Genomic DNA, 11527 nt, shown 5'->3' with positions numbered 1-11527 from the left:
GCATAAAACGACTTTAATCGCATGCAAGGAAAATAAAAAAAATGCATTTTTGCTTGTACATGATTGGATGATAAAAGTTGGCAAAGCTTTCCCTCATTTTAGAGCTTCCCCTCAGATCTAGAGCAAAGGCACTTGAAGTACATTAGCAGTGCACACTATATTTGCCTTTAGTAAATCAACCTCCCTGTGTTGTAGTGTCTCCAGCAGTGGCGGCTAGTGCTAAAAATTTTTTGGGAGGGGGGGTGTAAAGAAACCCCTTCAGGTCCGCACTCACCAGAGGACGCAATGAGATTTACCTACAAACGGAGCCCTCCAGCTGTTACAGCTCCCCTGATACCTGGCGGCTTCCGTGTTAACCCGGTCTTCTTTCTACACATAAAATGACAGCTTTTTTAATAAATTATAATATGACTGCATTTTTTTACTTTAAGATGTAAACAAATGTTAGTCATATTATCAGTTATTTAAAAATAAATCGTTCTATGATTATGCAAACTAACTTTGGGAACTTTGGGCACCCCTGCGCCCCTATGGACCAGCCACCATTGGTCTCCAGCATGGGAATACAGCATAGAGGTTCAGCATAGCCATTAGATTGTTAGTGCTTTGTTCTGTTTGAATAGGATTGTTCCTTATGTCCATTTACACTGGTTGGACCCAAACACCAGAGTCTGACCTTGGATCACAGCAATGGTATGACGTATACTTCTGGATTTAGACTCGCCATCTCCAGTCAAGCCAAATTGCAGAAAAGTGGAATAATGCTAATATCGTCAGTTGTGTTGATTTAAGCAGTTAAGTTGCAATTAAGTCTGAGCTAATAGGGCCTGGCAACAGACATGGCTTTTGTCTCTGAGTGTTTACAGGGCTGAAACGTTTTTCGCACACAAACACTAATGTACTCAATTCATCAGTGTTCTGGGCCTGAAGTGAGCCAGAGAGAACAGTACTCACTTTTATTTGTTACATGAAAGGTGATCTTTTTACAAGGGTATTCTTTCTAGACAAGTACATTTTAATTCATGCTCCCAACTGCCAATGGAGGCACGGCTGCCAAGCCAACCATTGACCACAGCAAGTCCATTGTAACCATTGGAACACAAGAGAATATGGTGGGGGTACATGTTTGTCTAATCAGCTAAAATAACGAATGTACTGTATGTGTTGCTCTCACTGTTACTTTACGAATGCTACTCTGTATGTAAGTATATTAAGTGGAGTCAGGATGTCTGACAGCAGAACGGCAGCTAAGTACAAGAGACGGGCTTGACAGCAATAAAAAGGTAACATAGGCCGCTAGTTAAAAATAGCTTCTCGAGTTACTAGACTGTTTTGAAACTTTGTCCTGTGCGAGAATATTTAAGCATACAGCTGCCGAGAAGGCTCTTGTGATATTAAATCTTATCGCACCTTCCGTTCTTTGGGGCCGGAGCCTGAGGACGGAGATGATTGTGTTTCATCACACTGACCTCATTGTCAGTACCTTGTAATGCAAGGATGGAAATACACTTATTAAAGGAGGTTTATTGCAGCAGTTGGTTAAAAAAAAAAAAAGGCTGTAGGCTGCCAAGTTTGGCTCTTAAAATATATATACAGCCAATCACCAACTTCTCATCTGAGCTTTAACATGTTAATGTAATTTCAAAAGTATTCAATATTTCATTAAAATAATCCCTGATGATCCTGACATGAAGGTCCCTGTGTAGACACTTCCACAGGGTGATGACACTCTGTCCCTGTACTAGGATATTGTCACCTTGTAGCACATAATGATGAGCCAATTATGCCTGTGTGTGGGCCATTTGTTGAATGCAACTGCAAACTCCATTAAAGTCTATGGGCACAAATTAATTCTGAAATAATATTTTGCGTTGTGGGCGTTGGAGGGTGAAGGTGGGGGGGGGGGGGGGGTTCCATGGCTACAGGTGATTTGTTGGGGCAATGGCTTGCGTTGGCGCTTCAATCATCACCACATGGTTGATATGGCATTAGGATGATTGAAGCATATTATTTCTATTATTACATTATAACATGAAATAGCTCAACTCAGCATAATGCAGAATCAGTTGAAGCCCTGAGTATGTCACCTGCCACTGTTCCCTGCCACCAGATGCAGCTTGTCACTTGTCACCATCGCCTGCCACCAGATGCAGAGTGTCACTTGCCACCATCGCCTGTCATTAGATGCAGCGTGTCACTTGCCACCATCGCCTGCCACCAAATGCAGCTTGTCACCTGCCATCATGGCTGTCACCAGATGCAGCATGTCACTTGCCACCATGGCTGTCACCAGATGCAGTGTGTCACTTGCCACCGTCGCCTGTTAATTTCATTGTTTATCCTCTCTCCTTAGTATTTTTTTGTTCACCAATTGTTACATTTCTAACCTTAAAAAAAGTGGGCTATGACTCACTGAAATGTTTGTGAATGAAGCCTTGTATTATTTAATTTTCAAATACCTCTGGGTGCCCTCACCTTCAGCACTGTATTAAAGGAGAAGTACAGGCAAAGCTCATTTGGCTGTACTTCTCCTGTGGTCACATGTTGATCCTGTGCAGTTCTGCACTCCTGTGACTCATTTTCAGCAGACAGCGGGCTGAAGCCCGCTTTTGGCTGATGTCACAGAGCCAATCCAGATTGCAATCATAAGGTTGAATCCGCCCACATGCCTGGACCGGCACCCGGGTCAGACTCTCAATGAGCCGCTAAGAGCCTGAGCCAGTCATTTCCGCCCCCTCCACAGCCCAGTGCTCCAGTGATGGGGGGGCAGTGCAGAGAGCCGGTAACTGAGAGTCATCAGCTCTCTGAGACCTGAGCGATTTGCTGGGTATGATGGCACGGTTCTCAATCTTAAAACCACCGGGGGACAGATGCAGCATTGGTCCAATGCTGCATCCACCTAGGTATGTATGATTTAAAAAAAAAAATCCCCATACTTTTAACAACTTATATACCAGCTTGTATTGGCCCTTCATCATCAACAGACCGTTCTTCAGTTTTCAGTGCTGTGATAGCTTTTTTTTTTTTTTTGTACTTGAAAAAATTATTGATACAAGATCTCAAAAGTACATAGGTCAGATAAAAGTGGGGAGCTCATTCAGCATGCAGTGCCCTCCACTTATCCAGAGGGCCCCGGCTAGGCATGTACTTGACGCCGCAGCCATCAGGAACAAGACACTTCTCAGCCACCATGTTCTCAAAGTCTTCAGCACTGAACTTTGTGAATCCCCACTTTTTTGTAATGTGAATCTTCTGGCGGCCAGGGAACTTGAACTTGGCTCTGCGCAGAGCTTCAATCACATGCTCCTTGTTTTGGGTCTTGGTGCGGATGGACATAATGACCTGTCCAATGTGAACTCTGGCCACTGTGCCCTGAGGTTTCCCAAAAGCACTACGCATTCCAGTCTGGAGCCTATCAGCCCCAGTGCAGGATAACATTTTGTTAATGCGGATGACATGGAACGGGTGGAGACACACTCTGATGTGGAAGCCATCCTTGCCTCAACTCTTCACCATGTACTTGTTGGAACAGATACGGGCAGCTTCAAGAGCTTCAGATGACAGCTGCTCATACTCATCGGAAACCATGTGACCACATAGTGGGAATTCGTCCACCTTGGCCTTCTTACGACCCAAGTCAAAAATTCTTCAGTGATGGGGGGGGCAGTGCAGAGAGCCGGTAACTGAGAGTCACCAGCTCTCTGAGACCTGAGCGATTTGCTGGGTTTGATAGCACGGTTCTCAATCTTAGAGCCACCGGGGCACAGATGCAGCATTGGTCCAATGCTGCATCCACCTAAGTATGTATGATTAAAAAAAAAATCCCCATACTTTTAACAACTTATATACCAGCTTGTATTGCCCCTTCATCATCAACAGGCCATTCTTCAGTTTTCAGTGCTGTGATAGCTTGACTGACAAATACTTGCTCATGCAACACTATACCCAATAACGACTGCTTTTTTTTTTACTATATACAGGAAACAGAACCAACATTTTTGGAAAAAAAAAAATTCCCTTACGTTTTGTTACAACTCATATTAAATAAAGATGGACAGTAGGAAAACCCCCAAAATGACCCCTTTTTTGAAAGTCACCCCCCTCAAGGTGACCTCTATTTTGCCACAATTTTCTGCGAATGAAGAAGCATGCTGGTATTGAGGTGGTGATGGCCATTAACAGAGGGAAGATGGAGATTCCAAAGTCAGTTAAAGCCCCTCACCATGAATCATCATCTGCTGGTCATCACAGCCATTAACCAGGATGCCTGGCTGTCCTGTTCCATTCATAAACTGCACTGGGAATGTAACTGTAAACCACTTCACTATTGCTAAATGTTCCTTTGAAAAGTGGATAATCTAAAGTGTGCAGGGATTCATTTTGACTTTGTTCATACATTGATATTAAATCATTTCTTTTCTATTTATTTACTTCTTTTTGCCATTAAAATGGGCGGAAAATACAATCATTCTTAACAGATAGTTCTGCCAAAACTACACTGTTCCAAAAAACACTCTATATATCACTTCACTTAAAAGTAATGACATAAATATTGGTAAATGATTAGACCCATGGCTGAAATATAAACATTCCTGTGGTCCATAAAGGGGAAAGGACATGGTGAAACCCAGTAATATTATTTAGAAATATTTGCAAAGCCCACAATATGGCATAGCAGAGAAAAAACATTATTTTTGTAGTAGATCACTTTGAGGGACACAAACACTTACCTGTAGACAGTGAAACAGGAGGCTAGATGTTTATTTTTTTATCAGTATTTTTATTTAAACCTATTTTTTAATTTATGTGGACTTGCGTAGGCGAGTAAGTGAAATATTTTGTGGCAAAAATAATCTTTGGGTGTATATTTCACGCCATTTTATGACTAAGCACTAGTCATTGTTGGTCAATTGGGCCTGACAGTGAGACTTGGATGCGAACGAACTGAATTTGTATAGTTGACATCTGAACAAACTGTGCTATTTCACAGAGCTGTGACGATAAATAACACACATAGCTGAGAGTGAAAGCATGAGAGACGTATTATTGCTTGGCAGAAGTCATTGGGCTCCATTTGCAAAGTATTTACAGAAGAGTCATTTATCTGAAAAAAATATTCCTCTCTGTGTACGATTTGATATTTTGCTGCATTAAAGGTATATGAAATTTTATTATTGGATTATTGGGATTATAGTTTAGCGGTGGATTGGAGTGGGCCTGATGTGTTTGCATGGACGTGACCAGTGCCAATGTAAAGCTCACAATGCACAAAAGGGTCTTCCTATAACAAATATAAAATTTTTGGGTGCACTGGCCTTTTAATGATTGGCTTGCTGCTTGTAAAGCAATCTTATATCTGTCAATGGGATTCCACAAGGTTTAGGAGTGTGTCTATGGGGATGTTTGACCATTCTTCCAGAGAAGCGCATTTGTGAGGTCAGGCACTGATGTGGCCCAGAAGGCCTGACTCACTCTAATATATCTCTAAGGTGTCCTAAACCTCATGGACGGCCCTCCCAGAAGAATTGAAGCTGTTATAGCTGCAAAGGGTGGGCCAACCCAATATTAAACCCTACTGACTTAAGCCCCATACACACTATCAGATTTTCTGCTGATTTTTGTCTTCAGATTTACCAAAACCATGTAATGCAAGGGCCTGCCTGATTGCATGCAAATTGAAACTCCTAAGGTTTGACCTCATATTATATGGTTTTGGTAAATCTGAAGGAAAAAATCAACAGAAAATCTGATAGTGTGTATGGGGCTTAAGACTGGGATGCCATTAAAGTTCATGTGTGTGTAAAGGTGGGTGTCCCAATACTTTTGGTAATATAGTGTATATCACAGCAGCAGAATTGCCAACTCATCCATTTAATTAATAACACATATAAATAATGCAGATTGTGAGTCTGATTAAATGTAAATAAGGCAGAGTGAATCTAGCATAGCACTGAAATTGTATAATTTGGATCTTAGTTCCCAAAGAGATCAAGTAATGTAGGTTGATTCTATAAGAACAGCCACCTGGAAGGTCCTCTGGCATGTCGGACATAGTCCTGGAGACCTGGTTGCTTTTTGTCCATTGTGGACTTTGATATGCTTTTACTATACCCTTGTTTGCGAGTATGTTTCCTTCTTTTTGATTTTAATAAATATTACTTGGGTAATGCGCTTCCATTACCATCGCACCGCTGTTGAGCGCAGGAGATTTTGCTTGACTGTGAATTACTATCAGGCCCATGGCCCTGAGTGAGCCTAGCTATGACTTAGATTCAGCCGAATGTCTCTTTACCTCTCAGGGCACCAGTAGACACAGTGCCATGATAAAAAATAAAACTCTAATGTACATACTGTACATTTGGTACAATATGTGAAACAATTGTGTTTATATTTTCATTAAAAATAAGAGTGACCACTTTATGTGTTGGGGCTAAGAGGAGTCTGGTTTAGGTACTACCATAAATGCATTGTAAAGCCACCACATTCGCTGCATAAAGCCAAGTTCATATTGCATTTAATCATTACGCTCCTTTGAAATAGATAACTTTTTGATCAAGTACAATAACCTGTCATCCATAGATGTACATGAATGCAGCACAGTTTTGCAGTGGTCAGCAGATTTCTGGTTTCAGATCCCAATACAAACCTGTCTGCACTGTTTATGTTCTTCTCAAAATGATGTGGGTTTCTCTGGGGGCACATATGAATACTTTAATCAACACATTTATTTTTACATGGGTTGATTTATCTTTAAAGATAGCATAATCTCAAAATGTTGTTAATGTGAATATGTACAGTTGGCATTTTTATATTAGTACATTCTTTATGCCAATTCAGACGCTGAATGGACCCTAACCCACAAGTGACATCACATAGATACTTCAGTATTAGCCCCCCCAATACAATTGTATTACCAGAGCTTTTACACCTGGGAAGATTACAGTTCTGTAGAAATAAGACTTTTTTGTATTACTTTTATATTTGTGGAAGCACAACAAAAATACACTTTAACATTGTTATTAGTAATGAAAAACATTTTCAGAAGCATTTTCCAAGGTGCTGTATAAAGTATTACAATCTAGTACAATGCTGAACACTATAGAGTAGGGGTCTCCCAAATTCCTATACAAAGGACCAGTTTACTGCTTTTCAGACTTTAGGGGGGCCAGACTGTGGCCAGTGAGAATAGAAAATGCCCCAACACCAATGGGAACCCACAATGTCTCAGGCTTGGTCATCAATGGTATTTAAAAAACATGGTCAGTAGGAGGAGGAATAGTGCCCAGTCATTGGTATTAGTGTCAGGAACAGTGCACCATCTTTGGTGTCAGTGGGGGAATTATGGCCCATCATTGGTATAAGTGGGAGGCATTATGCCATATTGTTGGTGTCAGAAGATGGAATACTGTCCCGCCATCAGTGTCAGTGGGAGAAATTGTGCCTCACTGTTGGTGTCAATAGAAGGAATAGTGATTCAAGGGCCAGACGAAAGCAAGCAAAGAGCCAAATCAAGCCGCAGTTTGGAGACTACTGCTATAGAGTATAGACAAAACAAAACAGACTTACACATGTCTGAAATAAAGGTTGCATGCAAAGGCAGCCATAACGTGTGCAAAAATGTTATGAATGAGTGGAGCGAGTCATACACAGGGCAGTATATTGACAGACATGACATGGAGCAGGCTGGTTGCTACCATAAAATCTTCACACTATCAGCCTATGCTTCTCCCCCATGCCATTTACCTTGCTTAGACAAAGGCTCTCCATACGTACATTCACATTCCCCAATATTCCACAGTCCAAGGACTGCAGAAAGGTGTGTTCTTACCCCAGCCCCTTAACAGAGAGGTTTGTTCCCAGCAAGGCAATCACTGTGCTGTTAGGTTTTGTTGAAAGTAATATTAGGAAGATTCTCAAGCAGCTGTAGGAGTGGTAAAAGCACATTTGAGATGTATGGTTTAAAATGTACTTTATATCTAGGCTAAACCCTGTTATTCATCTTGAATAGCATGTGGAAAGGTTAAACCCACTCTCAAGTTTTTGCTGCTGTCTATGTCCCCCACCGAGGTGAATTAGCCAATATCCATCTATTTATATTTTGACAATTGTCCTTGTGAAAGTAGGGGAAATTCCAAAGTGGTCTTAAGAAAAATAATTCATGTGGAAATAATTACTTACCTTTGCTTCAACGCTCTGACAACCTCAAAGTACCTTTTCCGGCGCTGTCATCTTCTTCCGCGCTTCTTCCAGGTGGCATTCTTCTTGATTCTTGATTGGCCCATGCTGGATGATGTCATTCCGGCGCATGCTCACAGTCTTTTCTTTTTAGACTTTAGTTTCCCTCCAAGGTGAAATTTTCCTTTCAGAGACGTTTCTAAGAGGAGCTTTTCCCTCACTTTGAGAGATTCCCTCTAACTTCCTGTTGTGTCTCTAAGGCATGAAGTGACAGAAAATTTTCCCAGTGGTCAACAGAAAAAATTAACACAGTTGGGTTTTTAACCCATCCCTACTCTCTATTTTTAAGGAACATCATTTCTATTGCGGCATTCATTGTATGATACTAAGCTTTCTTGCTAGCATTAGCCTGCCAAGCTACATGGAAATAAAGGCACAGAAAGGAGAAATGGCAGAGCTACAAGAGTAGGTTTAAAACAGAGAAGATGTAGTTCTCATTACAAATAGATGAGAAAAGTGACAAGTATATCTACAATATATAAAACCATAAATATCATTTTTAACCATGAACACTACAACCATCATGCCGGAGGCATACAATTGGCCAAATCATGTGGTGCACTAATTTAATATTTAAATCAGGCAAATGTTAAATGAAAACTGTGTGACTGGACTAACATTAAGTCTAGCTGTGGAAATGTTCCCTTATCATGGATGCCAAACATTCACAAACAACTGAGACGTCTAAACTTAAGCAAGGTAGAGAAAGAGACCCCCTCGGGCGTGTAATTTGCGTCTGGGTGGATAGACGTGTATTCCTGTTCCCATTTACTTCCCATCCTGTAAGTTTTCAAGAAAGCAAACACTGAGCTGAACAACTTAAATATTGAAAATGGAAACACGGCGAATAAAGAGTAGGCTACAAATGGTGAGCTTTGTGCAGTGTTAGAGCGTAGACATTGGCCGCATTCATGGCAAGGATTAACTAGTCTAGCAGGCATAAGAGTAGAGACACATCCCTTCTCTGGGAATGGGCACACAACATTTGGTTTACATCTAAAAATCTGACATTGGCATAACCTGGGCCCTAATGACAAATCTATGTCGACGTCTTGGCCTGTTTCAGAGAACAGATTTAGCCAACTTTGTGGGAAACATGATATCCGAAAATCCAAGATAAACAGGCTTATCTGTGTCTCAGTGCATTAAAAGGCAAACAACCTCCTATTTATTAGGGACCTAGAAGGTTAAGTTGGGATAATAACCTTCTCTAAAATTCTAAACAGAAATTTTAGAATTAAGTAAATAATAATTAATGCTAAATTTTCAAAACTTTCTACAATTTGTTTTTATTAAATTAACTGGTTTTGTAAGTAATATGATACTGATTGTCAAGGAACAAAAAATGGGCTAACATTTCTGTTTTTAAATGCCAAGCTTAAATTTGCCAAGCCCATTATGCAATGAGAAAGTCTATAAATATAGTCTATAAATCTATATACCATCCATCCTATATACCAGTGATGGCAAACCTTTTTAAACCCGAGTGCCCAAACAGCAACACAAAACCAAGTTATTTATTTTAAGGTGCTAACACTGTTGATGATTGCCCACCCCAAGGGATTGCAGTCAGTTCAGCACTCACCCAGCTCCGCCGTCCAGTGTCGGTGCGCCTGGCAGCAACTTCTCCTTTTTTTGATGCCTGTGATCGCCCTCCTCTCTCTTGATCGTGTCCTCTCAGCACCGTCAAACAAGATATTTGGGGGGAACACCCTAAAAGATGCATCAAAGATGTGCAGCCATAAGACCATACAACAGAACAAAATATTACAGCGCACACATGCAAAAAATACATTTACCTCCTGCAAGGCTTATTTAAAACACCTAGACATTTTCAAAAAACATTATCAAAAAAGTTGGGGATTTGGTCACACCATATTTCTATATGGTGTTTAAGCCCACTTACTGCGACAAAGTACTCCATGATTAGTGGGTCCTACACTATCCATAAGTTGGGAGATCCTGCTTCTCTAAACCATGGGAGCAATACACTCCTCTATATATAGGAGAACTAGAGATCTCCACCCATGATACAGGCGGACACTAATGAGAGGCACTGATGAGGGAGTGGGGTGCTCCGCGCCCAAAAAGATTTGGCCAACATCCTTCAAAAGGACCTTCAAAAAATGGACAATCAAAACCCAGCCCTAACCAGAAAGCAAATTTCTAGAGTGCTACGAAGGGATTGTCATCCAAAGCCAAGGTGTCTGTAAAATGTGAGGATTTTAGGCAAAGGCAATTTTCACTTTAGAATTGTCAAACCATGAAGGAGTTAAGATGAATGTACCTGTATAAACAGTGTAATCTCCCCCATGTGTGGATTATCCTGAGGACAAAGAGTTTTACTTCCATGTAAAGTTATCTCTCCGCACAGTTTATGATACTTGGCATGGAACAGAGAACCGGCTGTTTTCAGAGGCCTGACATCAATAACCGTCTTGTGTGTGAAGGAACATACACATGTTCTATTATCATTATAATCCAATTAACACAAGAATGAGAAATAGAATGAAACCTTTATATCACCCATTAGCGCCACAGATTACCCCCTCGGCAGGCACCAGGAAAAAAGTCATTACAGAGGATGGATCACATTTGCAGGGGAGACAAGACTTTTTTCCTCTTTAACTCTAAGGTTTCATTTGCTTCCGTGTGTCGCGATTTCACAATATCTGTAAAATTATCTTACCTGCCATAACCCCTTGAAATTCAGGTTTTTCAGGACACCAAAAAAGAACAGTTTACTTTTTAAATAAAACAACATAGCAATATACCACTTTCCTGTTGAAAAAAAAGAAAAGAAAACTAAAAAAATGATGGATTTCCAACATACCTGTTGGAAACCAGGTAAGACAGAAGTATCAGAGCTGTCATTGCTGACTGTGCAAGTCCATAGGTCATCTTTTTAATTTTTACAGATAAAGATTTTTTTGTTACACACCATACAGACTTGCCCACATCAATAGAGTTGGGTGCTGTAATAGTTTGGTGATTGGCACCACCACACAGTGGCTCAATGCAGAAATATTCACCGGCACATCTTAATAATGAAAGAATTGTTTCCATTTGTTTACAGAAACAGAAAAGGTATCACAGACCAATGTTTCAGGACCATGCGAGACCATGCGAGATCTCTTACTCCAGGTAGAACAGAAATATTGAAGCTTCCACTGATGACTGTGTAGGTCCCCAGACTGTCTTTGTCGTCTTTGCATCGCTGCTCAGAGGCTTATTTAAAATATGCCAGATGACTAGTTTGCTGATTAGTCATCATAATTGTTGCTAAATGCCT

The 11527-nt window shown here is 40.7% G+C and overlaps 1 pseudogene; it reads right to left on the bottom strand.

Moving 5' to 3' along the window:
- Positions 1–3015: 3015 nt before the first annotated feature.
- On the bottom strand, positions 3016–11136 carry LOC143975901 (large ribosomal subunit protein uL16-like; annotated as a pseudogene).
- Between the last annotated feature and the right edge of the window lie 391 nt (positions 11137–11527).

Source organism: Lithobates pipiens, unplaced genomic scaffold (assembly GCF_037356315.1).
Source record: "Lithobates pipiens isolate NorthernLeopardFrog02 unplaced genomic scaffold, aLitPip1_a1.2 Scaffold_13, whole genome shotgun sequence".
Lineage (NCBI taxonomy): Eukaryota > Metazoa > Chordata > Amphibia > Anura > Ranidae > Lithobates > Lithobates pipiens.
Note: the sequence above shows the minus strand (reverse complement) of the source record. Positions and strands in the feature narration are given on the sequence as shown.